Here is a 19,040-nt window from a genome sequence, read left to right as displayed (position 1 = left end):
ATGATTATTACCGGTACATCACCCTCACCACTCAGTAAACCTAGAGCTGCACCGAGGTGAAGTCTGTGGTGGGACCAATACAATGAGAAGATGCATGGCGTCTACGATCCGTCCACGCCGACTTTCACCGAAGGCTTTGAACATTTCAAAGGTGTTCGACTCGATTCGTCCACTGCACTTTCTTGGAAAAGTTACATCATGGATTTTGTCGCACTGCTTTAAAACGCAGCAATTTTTGAAAAAAGCAATATAAAAGCAGCACGTTATATTTGAAAAACCAATTTAACTCGTGCATGATAGAAAACGGTGTGTAGAGATCGCTACACGCCTCTATGGTCTAAAACGCTTACTGCAGATGTCCCTAATGGGGGTATACTTGGACTAATAGTGTTAAATTTATACATTAACAATATTGCACATGCAGCAAAATCAATATTCTCTCATATAATAGGTAGATGATGAAAAATTTATTGTGCAAATGATAACCTTGATGAACTGTGCTGTAGTAAAAATACTACACTGGAAAAAGAAACCACTGGAGTATCTTTTTTCCTTAAAAATCAGTTTTTCTGAACCAAAAGTAGCGGTATTTATCCATTAGAAAACCTTTTATTCCAATTCGATATTGGATATTGAAAATAATACGATTGAAGTGGTTTGGGAAGTCAAAACTCTAGGCGTTATTTGTTTTTCACCGGCATTTACTAGGAAAACCACACGCAAAGCGGGTACTCTGCTGTCATTGGGTTTCCTACAGTTAATTGAAAATTTTGTAATACTGTGGTTGTAAAAGTTCTTGGTGTAAAATCCGCTTTTCCTTGCATAAATATAATGCTGTGGTTTAATTTTTGGCATAACATGGAAATATATAATAGAAAACATATTTACTGTTCATCATAGAGCACTTCGTAATATTGCAAATATTTCTCATTACACTTCAATACACAATTATTACCACTTTATAATTGCACCTTTCCCACAATACTACAAGTTTATTTTGCTAGCAAGTAAAGAAATAAATTTAAACAACATAATTGCGCGTGTTTTTGTCGCTATTCCACCTGCGGAAACTACCTGACATTGGTCATACATTCCGAAAAAAAGCCGCTTGGTGGTTGTTTTTGTCGAGAACTAACCATCGGCTAAATAACATTACTAACTGCTAGTGCAAATTATTCAATAATATACCGGAAGGTATTGGCCCAGGAATTGTTTTTATATCTGAATTGAAGGATTATTTTGTTAGCACCATTTTTTTTACAAATATTTTAGTTTAGAACACTGCTATTTTTGCACAGCTCCCTCACGTGCCTGTCCCTGTTCACCTATGATTTCGTGCTTGTACGCTTATTTCTGTTTTCAAATTCGTGGCGTCATTTAACTAAGCCGTATATTGCGATTATTCCTAGGTGTACACGATACGAGTTTTTTTATGCGCGTCATTTCTTCGCGCTAGTGGTTTTTGTATGTCTACTTGTTTTTCTTTGAACGCAAATGTATACATTTTTGTGTTATTTGCGATCAAATACCTTGGTATACTTAAAATCTTTCCTGAATACCAAATTTCAGTGATTTTTATCCTTGCTGTTCTTGACTGCAACATCAAGGTTGAATCTGCAATTTTTTTGCATTTATGTGGCTTGTTTCGGTGCATTTGCTTGAACTAATTTCTTTCTGTTTTTCTTGTTTGCCAATGTTTCTTTTCGTGCCACATGTTAACTGCTTCATACTGCCCTCACTAACGGCCTTTTAAAGGGGGATGGACCCCATAAAGCTGACATGTAATTAGCTTTTTGTCCCTTCTTCCTGAATTTTTTTCTGTTCGTAAAATGCAAAATACACAAAATTTTATTGCGATTTTGAAAATTGTGAATGCATACACAACAGTAATGGATACACACTTCACAGGTGTATATGCAGCTCATCAATATGACATTTTTGCTGTTTGTAGTTTTTCTCTTCCTCGCTTGTCGCTGGGCTCAGAAATGAGGTTTGAAGGAATTTGTAATACACGCCTCTTGCAGGTTTGAGAGTGAAGGAAGTTCGGTGCAGACACGCCAAAAACATTAAAAGCTCTGGCAAATTTTGTTCTTTTCTCTAATGTTGCCATCTACACACATGTTATCGCAATAGGGGGTTATAGTTGAGACTCAGTAAACTGCTTACGGGTTTCCAGAGGAAGTTCTTTTTATTATTGAACGCGTTCAACGAGCAGGATCCCTTAGCATTCTGTGTCATCGTAATGACTTTATAACTGCAAGCTCTAAATTTTTTGAAGTCATCTAGTTTCCTAGTTTTTAGAAACCGTTCGAACGTTGCATCATTAGCTGGTACTCTTGTCAGGCATTCCTAGGATATCTAAGGCCTCCGCGCCCTCGATGGTTGATTTCTTCCTCCTTTCGTACATATATTTCTTAAATTCCTCAAAAAAGAGCTCTACTAGTTCATCTCGATTTAGCTGTGCATGTACAGTTGGCCAAATCTTTAACTACCATTCGGGAGCCGTGACTTTTCATGCGTCAGTGGCGTATGAAAGAAGCCAAGTTGCAAACAGATCGAGTTCCAACTTAAGGCTCTGCAGCATATATGCGCGAAGGTTCATCGCCTTGTTAGGTATCTGCTTTTTGTACTCTGTTTCCGGTGTAAATTTATTTATGATAATTATGTGGAAGGACTATTGCCAATGTCACACGCTATGGCACCACACGCCTGGAATTGTTCTGTTTTGGTTGTAAATGCTTCGAGCAGGGGTGCTGTCCGACTCGAGATACGAGCAAGGTCATACATCACACATCTAAGAACTGAGAATGCTATATTTAGGCAATTTTGTAGTAATGAGGAATGTTCAAGAAAGTTTGTTTAGTTCGCCGGCGAGGATAAAATTGAGGCAACATTGGTTTATCCAACTTAAATTCCCATCAGAAAAACTAAACAATAATAACATTTTAGCAGGGTGGCCAGTTTGCAACGCAAAACACACACGTGTCCCATTGCACAAAGAGCGTTGCGTAATGTTCGGTCGTTCAAGAGAAGTTTACATTCACGCTGGCATCTTTATACTACCAAGATTCTTACATCCTCTTAGACCGGCCAATTTATGAAAAAGTGGCGTATTAGGACATGCGCTGTTATGCGTCGTTGACTTTCCACCACTTCTGTTGTATATTTAATTCTGCGTGTACTCGTTCCATCTTGTCGATATGATGACAGATGTTTGGCCGAAAAAACAGCCGTTTCGTTGCAAATCAAGGATAAACTTCAGTATATTTTATTTCAATGCCCTGCTGCTTTTTGAGGGTGGGGCAGGGGTTGTGCTTCAAGAAAATGGGAGCTTGTTGCAGAACATCAAGATCAGTTGTCGAAAGGGGTTCATTCACGCATTTTCCTAGACGCAATAAAGATGGGATGAGCTAAAGAACTGAATAAATACATTTGATTGTGAGGGATCTCAGCAGGCAACGCGGTGGAATACTTCAGTGTATGGTGCTGTGACGGGTTCCTCTACAGTTTGCCAAAATGCACCTAAAGTGTTTAGCCGGTTTTCTTTTTCGTCTACAGGAGCGCCTTTGATGTCAATGTTTCGGGTTTTGAATGCTGCTGTAGCTCCAGAATTCTTTGTTCATTGTCAGGAGCTAGGCTTCTTAGCATTTGGCATTCGGAATGAAGTGACTTCTTGGTTTGTGGAAGTTCGCTGTTTTTTTTTTCAGCCTGGCGCAGAGAATGGTCACATCCTCTAAGGTTTTGTTTAAGAAATTTGGACATTATTTCGTCTTTCTGTTCACATTCCTGATTTCTCGCTCAGGTGACACTCGCATTTCGCATGAAGCTTCCTGGACGGGCTTCAGTGAAGTTTGGGTTTATTTTAACAGCAGAGCTATTTAGGACGACACAGCTCCGCCCGGCAGAGACCGAAACCACAGAGCGCACATGAGCGCGTGCCTCGTGGCGACCGCCCGGCACTACATAGGCTTGCGCGTGAGCCTACGCCAAATGATGAGCCCCCACTTTTGTCGTCGCATTCGTGCAGCGACCGAAGTTTGACGAGTCCGCCGAGCTGAAAACGGCGACGACGAGTCTGTCAAGCCATCTCTTCACACTCAACAGCGGATACGGCCAGCGGACCAGCTTCTGAAGAAGTTAAATCTACCGAGGCGAGGACGCGCTACAAGGGAATTTTCTCTACGCGGCTGCGATGGGGAAGGTGATGACGGAAGAAATGACGACGATTTCTACTGAATAAATAATTAACTGCACACACTTTGTGAACTTTCCTTTACACTCCCGTTCGAAACGGCATAGCACTGCTGGGGTACAGTTTCTCCCCATCTCCTGGGATACGCTGTCAAGGTGGGGAAAAGCTACGTCCACCACCAGCTCTGCCGTTTGTTCTGCCGTGCACTACCAGTGCAAGCTGCGCGAATTTTTTAAACCTTGTTTACACATCAACACTATGGATGCCATGGAAGTACAACGGAACAAGAATGTGCGACTACAACAAGTAAAGTCCTGACCGGCGAGGTATGCGAAGCATGCTGAAGTTCTGGGTCTCCTTCAGTCGAGCAGCTGCCAATTGAAGGCGAAGGATTCGGCTCATCCTTTCATGTTTTTGTACCCTGGATGGAATCGGAAATCCTGCGCTGACTTCCGGGAGGGTGGAGGGCTATGAGCGATCGCTTCGATGACGGGATTGATAACGTCGGCAGGGAAATTGACGACACCGCGGCGTCTGTCTTAATGCACATGCACCTCGTGAGAACTGCAAAGTAGGTGAACTGTGCGTAGGTCTCTGTGTGGCCGCAGGGGCACTAAAGCACTGTGTGCAATAGTTCAGATGCCAGATATAAAAGTCACCGTGAAGTGATGCTAGATTATACGTTTAACAATGTTGTATACAGACGGAGTACTCTCGCTGACATTTTTTTGTGGTATCAGCACTTTCTTTTCGCCGTCTTCTTGTCGTTATTAAAGTTACAGTTACTAGTTAAGCTCTGGCACTGGCTTTGGGCGAATGACCCCTGCAGCTACAGTGTACTCCGCGAGGCTGTCATGCTACCGCGGACGGCTTTTTCTTGTATTACTCCTAACTAATCACTGGGAACCGGCTTTGTTTGCAAAAATTGAAGGCGAGTACCAATGAAGCAATAATATTATGCCGGGTAATACCATCAGGATAATTCTTTTGATTATGTGGTTTCCATAGCGCCCTGTCCTTCTTTAGGGGCTACAATATGATTCAATGATTCAGCAGTTGACCTAAAGCACTGGGTTTTGCCAGTGCCCCCCCCCCCCCCCCACAAAATAAAGAAAAACGGCAGCGACCGCCACTACTTGTTTTTGCATGAGTGAACCAATCATGCAACCTATTTTTCCCACTGACCCAAAGGCACAACTTGCAAACGGAGGAAAATTATCAGTTTTAATTCCGTAGTGCCACTCTTTTATGACCTGTTTTGGTGGAGAAATCTGCTAAGGGAAATCGTTCAGAGGCTTGGCATACTTCGTGTCACTAGTGTTCACGCTAGTGCATGTACTATTATGAGCAATATGAAAGGGAACACAGGAACGCGTAGACAACACCCTCAGACCCAGCTATGAGTGATACGCAGCGGCCGCCGTCGGAAACAAAGTGGAAAGGGGGATGCTGTTCTCACAACTGTTCCCATTCCCGCCGTGCGTCTTATCGGCTGTCGGACGACACCATATTATTGGCAAAATGACGTAAGCTGCTGCTTTCTAGAAATGCCAGCGTGGTGGGAGTGCCACTAGTTAGTGGAAGAGCACCCCCCTTTCTCCCTTTGTTTTTCACAGCGCCATCCGCGTATCGCTCCCAGTCTGTTTCGAGACTGTTTGCCACGCGTTCCTGTGTTCCCTTTCAAATTGCTCATAATAGTACAATCTAAAGCAGCTGATTAAAGTGCTTGAAGTCAACAAAAACTTACAAGAATGCACATCCGCGTAAGCGTTCTGCACTCCATTGTAATTAAAAAACTGCCTGTGTCGATTGAGGGTGCTGATAAAGGCAAGAATACCCATAACGACGCTGGCACCTAGGTTAGCGCGCGGAACAAATGATCAGCAATGTACAGTAGATCCATGAGCAAAATTTATGAAGGGATTATGAAAGGATTAAAAGGGATTTACGAAAGGATTAAAAGGGATTATGAAGTCTCGCGCAGAATGAGAAATACGCCCACGAAAAGAGATAAAACATTTAGCGCCACCGCCAGTGCACCTCACGGTCTCAATTTTTTTAGTGGCCAATAGGTTATTTACTATTGCAAAAACCAAGCATACAGATATTTTTTGCATAAAGAAACACTCCAAATATCAGTTGTGGTATTATTCTTTGCCATAGATATTCGTAAAGTTTTGTTTTTGCTTGAGGATGTTGACAAGCTTGAGCATTGCCTTCAGAGCGAGGTGCTTAGAAATGGCGCTTCGTGCATGAACATTTTGTTCAACACGTGCCTTATAACTGTGGCCAGGCTGCTGGACCGAGGGTCTGGCGGACGGAGGCATAGATGACTGACGTACATAGAAAGAGACAAAAATTTCCACGTTCGAATAGTGCAAGAAACACTATCGTTTTTAAGGGTACTTCAATCTCCCCTTTGATTACCGGGCGAATTCACTGGCGTGCCACGTGCGCCAGAAGCAATGCGTGTGCACCACCGAGCGTGTGTGTTGCTCAGGCGACGCAGCATCGATCCCGCGCACTCCAAATCACCTGCCACTATTTAAGCCGGTCTCTACAAGATGCAGTGCTTGTCCGCGCTGGCGCCCGATGGGGCACAGCACAACATTGAGAGCCGTTTGGTGTTCCTAACTCTGCTCCACAAAACGCAAATACCTCAACGCGAAATACTGTTCAGTGCAGCGCGCTTGGATTTCCATATCGCGAGACACGGTTGCAATCGTCGTAAAACTAACAACTACTCAGAGCGGTAAAAGCTTCAGCAGCTGCGCTCGCGTGAAAATGCGTCGTGATGAACGCACGTTGCGCACGTATCCTAGTGAAACCCGATCGCGCCTTGAAGGTCGGTCCACTGTTGAGGGAAAACAAAAGAAATATTGTTGCCGACAATTATGCCATGAAAAAGTCATTCTCCAGTCGTTTGTTCAAAGGGTAGTTATCATTCACAAGCGCTTGTGCCATCTAAGGTATGCGAGCACGGTACGGCTCGGGCGATTGCCTCGAATGCACTACCTGGCACGCTACCATCTTATCTAAATGGGCGTAAGCGTGAAATATTTATTCAAAAGACTTATTTGTTTTTTTTAGTCAAGCACCCAAAAGAGGGCACGTGTGTTGATATCCGTAGTCTTAGACAATTGCCGCCTCGGCATCTTGCGCGCCGTGTCGCTTTCGTTCGCAGCCGCGACTTCATTCTATGGTAATCCGAAGTCCGCGAGGGCAAGGAAAGCGCCACCAAATAGTTTGAATGCGATTATTTAAAAATGGCCGCCATGCCACCCTGTGAAAGTATATTTCCCGCAAATTTTTAAATTACTGGCATGCTGACGTGGGAGGGTATGAAATCTCCCTCGGCATCTCGGGGCGATGGTAACTTGCGATCGGTTTCTCTGACGGCAGAGCCTGACGGATGCGCTCGCCCTTTAATGACGTAAAGCACCCTTTTCGCGAGCAGCTGCACACCCAGTCTTTAACTGAAGCACATAGGGGGCTCACATCGTTCGCAGACGCCGTATCATATATCTTGCGGTTTCAATGCTTCTTTACTGGGTTTTTAACAAGTAGGGATCTCCGTGGTGGCGGTGGTGGTGGTCAAAACATAATCTGTATGCCTGATTGAAACAAAGATTGTGCTAGCCTTCTCTGGCGGCAAATGCGCGGTCCTACCTAGCCTGCCACATGCGTTCCATGTCTTGGGTGAGAACTGCTGTATCCTGCCTGGTTTTTTTTAAAGACGATAGTATTTCTTCGGCTACTTAAACACAGAAACTTTGGTCTGTCTGTCTGTGACTCGATTCAGCCACACGGCCAAAGAAATATGTATACTGCGCAATAGCCTTACATACTCACAGCCAAATGTGAACGTCTAAGCCCGGTTTATATGTTCATACTTGTCAACTTTGTTGAACAAGAAGAAGACATTACGCAAATATAAGACGGAAAACTAATACACAAGGGATATTTACAGTGTTCCCTAATTAAAAAATTTATGGATGCACGGTTTTTTATAGCAAATGATATTCTACATCTACTGCAGAAAACCGCCGCCCGCTGTTGCCCGCGCCACCTCCTGGCGGCATATGAGAAATCACGCGGCAACAGCAACGAGAGGTTCCAATAGCTAGGTTTCACGTTCTGCTTGGAACGCACGTGGAGCACGGCCACGCGGGTCTATAAACACTGAAGTCGGCCGCGTCGATTCACGCGCGTCTCCACCGTACTGTAGCGCTAGCATCCAGGAACACGACCTGCAGCAGTGGGACGCGGTAAGTTCAAATCACCTTGAGCAAACCTTTGGTGTTTTTACCTTAGGACGAGCGCGACGGAGCAGGAATAGCATGAGAGGTGAGCGGAAAAAAAAGGGGGAATTTTCTTGGCAGATGTCAACAAAAACTGTCGTCTTTTAACGACATATTCAACAAATGGAGCAGATAGGCGGCCAATTTTTTATTTCTGCGTCATCATTATCAAGAGCCCACTTGATGATACGAAATTATCCTACCAACGAGAGGCGAACAGCTTCACTATAATATATCTGTTGGCGCCAGGGCCGATAATTGGGCGTAAACGGTGCATAATGCCCATGCCGTTCTTGTGTTTTCTTCGAGATTCGGGTGTAATCCGGTTCCGCAGACACAGCGAGCCCTCTTATGGCAGTTTCCTGTGTTCGCAACGGTAGACATAGCCCTCTAAACTTTTCATGGCATGCCATCCACACAAATCGTGTTTTGCACTGATGTGCTCGCATTTCCTGCTCAAGAACATCTTATAAGTATTGCGGTAATTGCTAGCAATATTCAGAGCTCGTATAAAGACGGTAACAACGCCAAGGTTTCCTAGCATTGATTTCGAGGTTAGGCACTTAAATAAATTTTGTGTGCGCCTAATGCAAAGGCGCTGCTTTTTTTAATTGCGACAGCACAATAGCACTCATAATCACGAAAAGTATTGATTGTTGTAGAAAACCGCTGATCTGTGGGTGTAATGTTATGAGTTCTTGGGACAGTTTGCGTTACCACTTTTAAATGAAAATGTTTTCGATAACACATTTAATTAATTTTACACATTTCGATAACATTTAACACATTTCGAAAACACGTTTAAATAATTTAAGGTGGTATTGAAACAACTCAGCTATATTAGGCCCTTATTTTCGGTTTTTAAAAATCTGTACTGCCCCACAAGACCAGGGACCTGGCAGAAGTCGAAACATCACTGTAGCAGTGTCATACATTTTACGCCAGTTAAGACCAAATGGGTGAACTTACATTAAAATTCCTTTCAGGAAGACTTACGTGCCCTGAAATCTACTCTTTTTGCTGCAGCGACATTTCGGAGATGCTTCCGCTCTCTTTGCTAATACAATAAGGGAAGCAACAGGCGGTGTAAAACATTGCACACACGTTCAAAAATACACGCTCATGATGTTTTTGTAATGTGCTTATTTCAGGGTTAGGCGTCACCAGACGCCTCAATCTAAGTCATTTTATTATATAGGTTCTGCATTACTCACGTGTGAGTCTGCATCCGGGCTGCGTACTACCTCCGTTGGGGTAAAAATCTACGTGTCCCAATGGTTCCGTGAAGCCAACTTTTGTTCGCCACCATTTGTTTCCAGCAGAAGTGTGAATAACGTCCACAAACTGAGCATCTTCTTTACACATATGCCCCGTCTTATGTTCAAAAAATATTGACGCGGGGTCAAGGCCTGCCGGAATGAGAGTGCTCTTTTTCAACACATTCTTGGTTAACCCGCTATACTATGGCTTGTCAGTGGATGGTATAGTATGTGCAAACGCGGGCACGGACACGCACGTGCACCGATACAAGGATGCTCTGCATACCCTCCTCCTAGGCTTAAAATAAGAAATGTCTACTTTTAGGCGGCACAATAAAAACAACTAGTCTGGCGGTACTAAACTATGTAAAGCTGAAATGTGTTTCCACGTCAGTTTTATTCAACAATGGCGTTGTGAGGAGGCGCTTGTCGCAGGGCTTAGAAGTGAGGAAGAAGAAGTGCTCGGGCGTGGCTGACGAGGATCACGCGGGGAAGAAGGAAGACGAAGAGGAGGAAGCGGAACAGAGGTGGCAGGTTGGAGGCAGGAGGAACACGGCTCCAGGCGAGTTTTCTGCGGGACGCGAACTGCCAGAAGACCCAGAGCCGAGCCACATTTCCCTCCTGGCCTTGTAGACTGCCAACGCCGTCTCTTTGGTGTCCTCACCACTGCCTTCTTCCAATAACTGCGAGCGCTGCGAGAGGAGCGTAATGTCATCATTTGGAAGAGAAGAGGAAGAAGACGGTGTTGGCACGGAGGGCAAGAAGAAGCGCAGTTCAGGGAGCGACCTGCCGGACCCGAACGGTCGGGTAAACTCTGATTCGAGCCGCATCTTCCTCCTGAATCAGCACCCGTTTACGTCGACGAAACTTTAAGCTGAAACAGGCCACGGAGCACCCGCGTCGAATCCGACTTGTCGTCTATCGACCGCAGCCCCGGCCTCGACAAGAACACCTTAGCAGCGCACCGAGTCCTGTGCACCAAGGCAGTTCACTGACAGGGTCCCCCACGTGAGCGCGAAGGCTTTTTAGGGAAGGACATCTTTGTAGGACACTCACTCTTGGCTTGATTAGGTTAACCTTCATTTGTCTACTTTGTTAGTTATTTGTCCCGTAAATCCTTGATTGACGCAAACCACATTGCTTTTTCTCCGCCAGTTACACTTAACCCTCCTCATCCACAAAGCAACCAGCTTCACCAAAATGGATGTTAAGATGTTAGCATCCAAATATGATTTGGTCAAATTTTGTGAAGCATTAATAAACACGTAAGACAGTTAATACCGAAAAGTTGCCTGATTGTAACAATTAGGTATTATAAAAAATGCCTGAATCAAACGGCAGCCTGTCCAATGTATCGTGGGATTTATTACACTGCCAGAATATTAAGTTACCCGGATGTAAGGTTATTGCCGTTTTCGGAAGTAACCTAAAGTAAACGTCCTTTCGACACCCCAAGGACACGTTTCAAGAACTTTAACAAGCAGAAGGCGGGGAATTTTGCCGTTCCCACTGACTCTGAACAGTGAACACTTCCGCAATATAAATCGTCAGGCTGTGTGGCGTGCGTGACACTGCACTTTTAATCTAACCCGCAAAAGCCTCGATTGTTAAATTTTGCAATATTTAATGAACCATCTCAAGGTGACCTGCTTTTATTTATATCAGCGAAAACTTGGCTCTTTGGCGTATCTGTGGGTAGTTTTCTATATCGAAATTTAATGTTTTGGGCAGTCAACACCAGTTAAAGAGGTAAATAGAGTCGGTATTTGTAATATTGCGAAAACGTAGATTCATCGTCTGATATTAAAGCCCGAAATGTAAAAGTGCGGGTAAAAATTCGACACTTCTCGACTACTTTTACGTAACTACACTAGTACCACAAAAATAAAAAAACTCTATGCCAGTACCACGGCTCTACCCCGCATCTTGCAAATACTGCCCACACCCTGACACTCTGCACCTTCTGGTATGGAGACGTCCACAAACCCGTCCTTTACGCCAATTCTCCAATCCACATTCGAGCCGTCGGTGCACAGCTGGACAGCTCTAACCTCCCCTCCCAGTGCAGCCTGGTGTAAATGGCCCGGGTGGCCAGCGAAAGCCACGGTATCTCGGAGTAGAGCAAACCTTCTACCACGTGGGTGCCCAGACATCGCACCCTGAGGATTGTTATAGAAGGTTTATTCCTTCTCCTCATACTGTAGCGTACAGCACGTGTGCGTTTGAGGGTGACCTCAAGGTTCTCTTAGGCTTTACAAATACCAGGAGCGCAGGTGAAAAACGGTCTTTACCAAAAACCGCTCTAGCGGCGGGTCAAGCCACGCGATTTCAAGCTCAAGCACACGCGATTTAATGATGATGATGATACGTTTCCGGTAGCGCTCCTTTCTCATCGTCTTCTTGGCTGCTTATCCATACTTATAAAATGAAGTACAGGACTGACCGACCGACCGACTGACTCTTCCACCCCCAGAAAAACCTGCTGGACCTATCAACTTGAAAGTTCGGGAATCCATTGCTCTCACTGCGTAGGGACTCAGTACTGTGGGATTTGCGAATGTTGTGACCACAGCAGAAGAAAAGGGCGAAATTCGGTTTTCGCTAATCAGCGATTTTCTCCCTGAAACGTTAAGCTATTGAACTGCATTTAACTGATATATCTAGCCCGTAATAATGCCTAAAACGTAGTTTTACGGTTTTGCCCTAAACAGCAATAAAGGGTCGAATACATGGGGGGGAAAGCAGCCGTTCCCGCACGCGTGTCGGCACCGAAAGCTGGTTTGGCTGCCGGATGACCCGTCGCGTCGCCCTCACCCTCGCGCATCCAACCTTCTAGATATTGTAACACGCAGCGTCGTAAACCGGATTGCTCGGATGAAATGTCAACCGCTTAATTGGGCAAATCTGCACCCCTGAAGGCGCCCTCCTTGTTACCTTGGACGTGGCGATATATTTATTCTAACAGGCCCATACCGATGGCATCCAATCAGTACTACATGCATATGGGATGTCAGACATTAATAACACCTTATATATCCAAACACTAGATACCCTTTTGCGAGTAACATTAAAACTGAATAATTTGGAATTGAATGACACCCACTATGATCAGGTTTGCAGCACCTCCGTGGGCATGGCCATTGGTCTTAAATACGCTAAATATTCATGGGCTTGCTTGTGAACGAATATCTAGCCAATTGTGCCCATAAACGCTGGTACTATAAACGCTTCATGGAGGACATCTTTGTTTTTGTTCCGCAGCACGGCGAGACCGCTCTTCTCTCTATTAAAGATTTTAATCAGGTTAACTCAGCTATTTCCTTTTCTCATTCGTTTTCCCAGTCCCCTCTCAGTTTTGTTGACGTCCACATGACTGTATATAACGGTGAATTAGTTACAAAAATTTAGAGCAAGCCAACCCACAGGCACCAGTACCTTCATCTTGAAAGCAGCCCCCCAAGCGTTGCAAAACATGTATCCGGTATGCCATCCATATAAAAGAATTTTTTGAAAATAATTTGACTCTGAGTCCAACTGCACGCCGCTTCGCAACGCCCTTACTAAACAAAAGTACACGGCCGAAATTTTTCACGACGCATTTAGGTGCGCTAGCACTCTTGATCTTAATGCCCTTTGCGATATTCAAGCGCAACCTGCACCCCACCGAAAAAAAGTAAAGTCATGGTTGCGTACACCGCGTCGATGGCTAACTTCATAATGGAAACTGAAAGCGCAAAATAGACACGGACAAAGAAAGGGGACAACAGGACGAGCGCTAACTACCAACAAAATGTATTTGGAAAAAACCACAATCAACCCTTTCTCAAAAAGAACTCTGTTATCTCAGGCGATTATAAGTGTCTCTGCGCATGTGTGGTAGTATGCAAGTGGAAAGCGTGGCATGTATATATTGTGGTTTTTTCCAAATACATTTTGTTGGTAGTTAGCGCTCGTCCTGTTGTCCCCTTTCTTTGTCCGTGTCTATTTTGCGCTTTTAGTTTCCATTATGCATCACCAACAGGCCCAAACCATGACCCTTTTGGGCTAACTTCAAAAACGTTTTAAGTAAACATTAAAATATTCTCGCTCAGAGGGAACACTCACAAGAACTTTTTCCGCACCACCACAAGTAGCATACCAAAGAGCTTAAAAAGCTGCACAGAAAACCTTTGGATCCTAAGGCGTAAGGCGCAATAGCGATACTTCGACGCCCATGGAGCGTTTTTGCACGTAGTTGCTGCATTTCCTATCTAAGCTTCCCAAGCACTAAAGGTCATCGAAAACAGGAACAGGAACGGGACAAAGGCTCTCTGCGCTTCTGTGCCGAAGATATGAGCATGAAAAATGGCCGATTCGAGGTGTTGGTATGTTTTAGCGACGCGGCATCAGTGTCAGTGTATCAATATGTTTATTCGGTGATTTTAGCGACGCGGCACCAGTGTCAATATGTTTATTCGGTGATGCTTATTCGATGCTTATTCGGTGATGCTTATATCAATATGTTTATTCGGTGATGCTAGGCCGAGCTGAACAATTTTGCTTTTTTTCGAAGAGAGAGACCGAGAGAGAGGTAGAAATTTTTCTCAAGAAAAAAAATAGTGGTGGTACGAAATCGGAGTAAAGAGATGAGAGGGAGCTCAAAGGTGGCACCTGAGTCCACGGCACCATATGCAGAAGCCCCTTTCCTTGCCCTCTCAATCATCTCGCGCTGATCTTGAGGTAACGAGCTGGTCAAAGCTGCTCCCATGTCTCTAACAAGTGGAATATTTTATTTGTTTGAGTTGTTCTTCCTAATCATACCCTTGGAAGTTGATCGGTTGCATGCAAAAGGTGGATGTTTCCCCTATTTTAGCACAGCTTTAAGGTAAAATGTGGTGTCCCCACTTAAGACACTAACGCACATGGATTTTCAGATACTTGTGTTCGTTTTTCTTCCACAGAGATTGTAATTCTTTGGCATTGAGACCTCGCTTTTGCAAGATGGAAGATCGTGTTTCTAAGCATAGGATGGGGATTCGTCCTTAACGTTTTTCGAATGGGCACTGTGGTAGTCGTGGTCACAAAGAGCACGATATGTGAGTTCGTGTACCTCTTGCATAGTGCGTCGTTCGCTTTCAGATCATTGGATCCGGCTGTCCAGGTGACGTTCACTTTCTGCATTATGGATGCAAATATCTTACGAAGCGCTTAGGTATTCTGCCTCCAGAAAACAGTATAATGTCCTTTTAGTCTGTAATGCTACGCTTCTACTTGATACTACCGCTATTCGGATTTCCAAGAGGATGGCTCCAACTTCCACCTGTTTGTCCCCGTATGTTCGAGGGACATGCAATCACAAAGATTGCCATAGTAGCCAACTACGACAATTGTGGCCTCGTGCTTTTGTACAACCCGGCGTCGGTGTATACCTTGGTGTCATGCTATTTAACGTTTCCCGAATGAATTTGATTCTGCAATATCACCTCTTCGTGTGTTGGATCGGATCTATATTTTTGGTAGAGGAGAGGTTTTATGCGGGGTAGCTGGATTGGTGCCACGTCTATCATGTCGTGGAGTAGTTTCTTTTCAAAGTGGGGGGGGCGGTGTGCCGGTCTGCTGTTCGATGACCCCTCTCGATTTTGTTTTCGTTTTTTTTGTTCGCTGTCTTGGTACTAGGACAGTGGTTTTTCTTTTCGGTTTCTTGAAATGGGTTAAGAAGACACAGGAGATATTCATCGTCATTAAAACTAACATTTTTTTAGGACGACTGCATGGCGAAGGCCTCTCCTATTGACCATCACCCGCTCTTGTCCTGTGCTTCCGACTATATTCTTCGCTCTGAATATTGTTATTTTATACGCACATCAAGAGTATGACCTTCCCTTCTTTTATACCCGTCTATGCATGTCCATTTCATTACCCTGGTGATCCACCCTTTGTAAGTTCATCTCACGGTAAAAATTTCGAGGTTGAGGACTGCTTTATATGGTGCCATGGTGATGGTGGTCCTTGCACTTTCTTTGGTCCAGGTAAATTTGAAGTATGGGAGCAGTGCAACATTCGAGTCCTGATCCGTGGTTGAATGAGTCTTATCATTTATTTTTCTCATTTTCTTGCTCTGCCCTCAGTAGGGCATTGCATTTGTGGGCAATTGATTAGAGATGTTTTGTTTTGGGCGATTGCGTGCGGCCCTACCGCTTGCCTCTAGAGCAACGCCGAGCCTTCTTACGCGACTGCACTCTAGGAGGACATCCGTACCTATTTTTCTTGAATCTAGTTGAATTATGGCCTGTAGGACACTTCTATGCTGTGGACAATCGCCGTCAGTCGGTAGGACCAATATCTCATCTGTGCATACCCATTATAATGATCATCTGTACATATTCATCGTCCCGAATGGCTGATTCCGTTGAGTCACCGACGCTCTGATTAAACGAAGACCAATGGAACTGATGCCGACTTGTGCAGGGTCTTCCGTCTCCTTACAAGTGGTGGAGGTTGCTTCTTTCCACCCTGACCTCCCCCGGACCTAGCTGCACACCTGGAGCTCCATTCCGGCCGCCGTGTTCTACCGCAATCCCATCCAACGGACCGAGAAGGCCGCGAATGCTGCGACGCCTACCTCGCCGGCATAGATGGTTGCTTGCCGCCAGCGCGACCCTACCGGCTTCACTGGTCTTAGTGGCGAAGACGTCGAGGAGTGACTTGACCAGTTCAACAAAGCCAGCAAATTAACAGGTGGGACGAGAAGTTCAAGCTACAGAACGTAGGTCCCTCCCTGAATGAAGATGCAAAGACCCGGTACCATACCAACGAGCATACCATACGTGATTGGGCATCATTCACTGAGAATATCCGCCAGGTATTTGGCACACCCTCTGAGCGTTCAGATGAGGCAAAAAGAAATCTAGATACCCGCTGGCAGCGTCAAGAGGAGACTTTTGCGTCTTATATTCAGAATGTCCTAGCTCTCGGCCGTCGGGTGAACCCACACATATCAGAGGCGGGTAAAGTCACACCATCTACTCAATGGCGTCGCAGAGTTCGCATTTAACTCTCTTGCCCTGGAAAATCCGACTTCTATGGATGACGTACGGACCACGTGTCAGCGTCTCGACTAGCTACAAGCGATTCGCCTACAGCCACATCAGGAATCAGCGCGGCTTTCTCCTGAGTCGGAGCTTCGTTCACTTATACGCGATATCATTCGCGTTGGACTCCAAAAACAAGGCCCATCGTGCTCTCATGGTGACCGGTGCGCTCAGCCTGCAACTTATTTGCGCGGAATCATTAAAGAGGAGCTGGAGTCGATGACGTGTAGTTCGCGAGGTACCCTCCCCCCCCCCTCCCCCCCAGTCCCTTTCGCCACACCCTCGTACGTGGGCGCATCTTCGCGATCCCCGGTCTCGCCGTTCGGAATTCCTGCGCCTCCGCCAATGCTCGGACTACTCACAGCGATCTCCTCACCGGCCCATGCAGCGCCAACATATTCCAACTGGCGACCGCGTCTGGATATCCGGCCTAACGAACGCGCGGTATGTTTCCATTGCGGAATTCGCGGCCACATCTCGCGCTTTTGCCGACGGTGCTAGCAAGATGAGCAGCGAGATTACGCGCCCTGCGAACTCGACCTCCGCTACAACTACAGCCCTCGACGACCTTTTTATCAACCTCGAAACCGCTCCCCGTTGCCTCAGGATTCACCCTACCTTTCGCGCAGTGAAAGGAGCCTTAGACGCCGTTCTCCTTTGCCTGGACGACGCTTGGTCTCTCCTCTTCGCCCTGTATCGAACGACGCCAACTACTGCCCGGAAAACTAGATGCTGCAGTTTATGCTGACGAAACTGCATTGTGCGAACTGTCTAGTCCTACGGCGAGTCCCTCGAACATTTTGCCTGTAATTGGGGAATAAATTGTCGTGCAAGCTTTAGTCGACACCGGAGCTAGTATTTCCGTAATGCATAGTGATCTGTGTGCTCGGCTACAAAAATTGAAGACGCCCTACTCTCGACCTTAGTTATGTAGTGCGAATGTCAATGTCATAAAGCCTGCCGCATCTTGCACAGCACGCGTCGTCATCGGAGACACTTGTCACCATAATGAGTTTGCCGTTTCGCCAGAGTGTGCCCATAAATTAATTTTTAAATCGGACTTCCTTCCTTCAGGTTCTTCGGTTATTTCCTGTCGCCACCCAGCCATTCACATTTCCAGCACAGAGCCTTCCCCTGCACAAAACTCACGACATCTGCAATTAACCTTACACACGGACTATTTTTTCCACCAGGTTCTAAGCAAGTTCTTCTGGTGCCCGCGTGCAGCATTTTCGCAAGGCATGTGGTAGCGTCCCATCCAGCCATATACTTCCCCGAGGAATTGCTATGTCCGCATGCCTCGTCTCTTTTTCACAAGGATCTGCAGCTCTGGCCGCACGGACCGCCACCAGAAAGCCAATTTTGTTACCTAAAGACATGACCGTCGCTGATGTGGTTGACAGAGAGCCTGTTTCTGTCTTTTCCAACGCAGTACCACCTTCTGCTGCGTGTCAATACGTGTGACTATTTCTTCGGGTGATATGTCCAGTATCTCTGCCACTGTCAGCCCCGACCTTACATCTGAGCAAGCGGAATACGCCACAGATAGATTGGTCCGACCGACTGACGGCGATTGGCCAAAGCACATAAATGTCCTACAGCGCAATAATTGCCCAGAAATGTTGACTGTGCTTACACAATATATATATATATATATATATATATATATATATATATATATATATATATATATATATATATATATATATATATATATATATATATATATATATATATATATATATATATATATTTATATAGTTTTGTTAATTGTGAATGTTTGGACCGCGGAATTCAATGTCCCAGTGGAATGCAATCATCACTGGCGCCCGTTTGCGGCCACGCCTTTGCATCTGTGTACATACTCATCTTCAACGAGATTCTCCCTCTTTTCGAACTATTATAGTCGGTAACCTCGGTCGGTCGCCATCTTGCGGCCTTCGAGCTCGGCCTGTGAATAAAGCGGCTTGCGCGTACTCGTCTGCCTTCGCCTACCATAGGTCTTACAAGTGGTGGAAACTGCGTTTCGGTACCGTAATTCACCTCTCCAGCTGCTCCACTGGAGCTCCACTCGGGTCGCCGCCTGATGCGGGAAAGTACGGCGATGACGCTGGAATCGGCGAACGCCACGGCTCCACCAACACCTCAATGCATCGTAACCAGGGACCTGCGTGACCATCCTTCCTTCGCTGGCCTTCGCGACGATGATTCTGACGAG

Source organism: Haemaphysalis longicornis, unplaced genomic scaffold, assembly GCF_048455015.1.
Source record: "Haemaphysalis longicornis isolate Haplotype H1 unplaced genomic scaffold, Haemaphysalis longicornis Haplotype H1 scaffold_5, whole genome shotgun sequence".
In the NCBI taxonomy this organism is placed as follows: Eukaryota; Metazoa; Arthropoda; class Arachnida; order Ixodida; family Ixodidae; genus Haemaphysalis; species Haemaphysalis longicornis.
The sequence above is the reverse complement of the archived record's forward strand: the minus strand, read 5'-3'. Positions refer to the sequence as shown.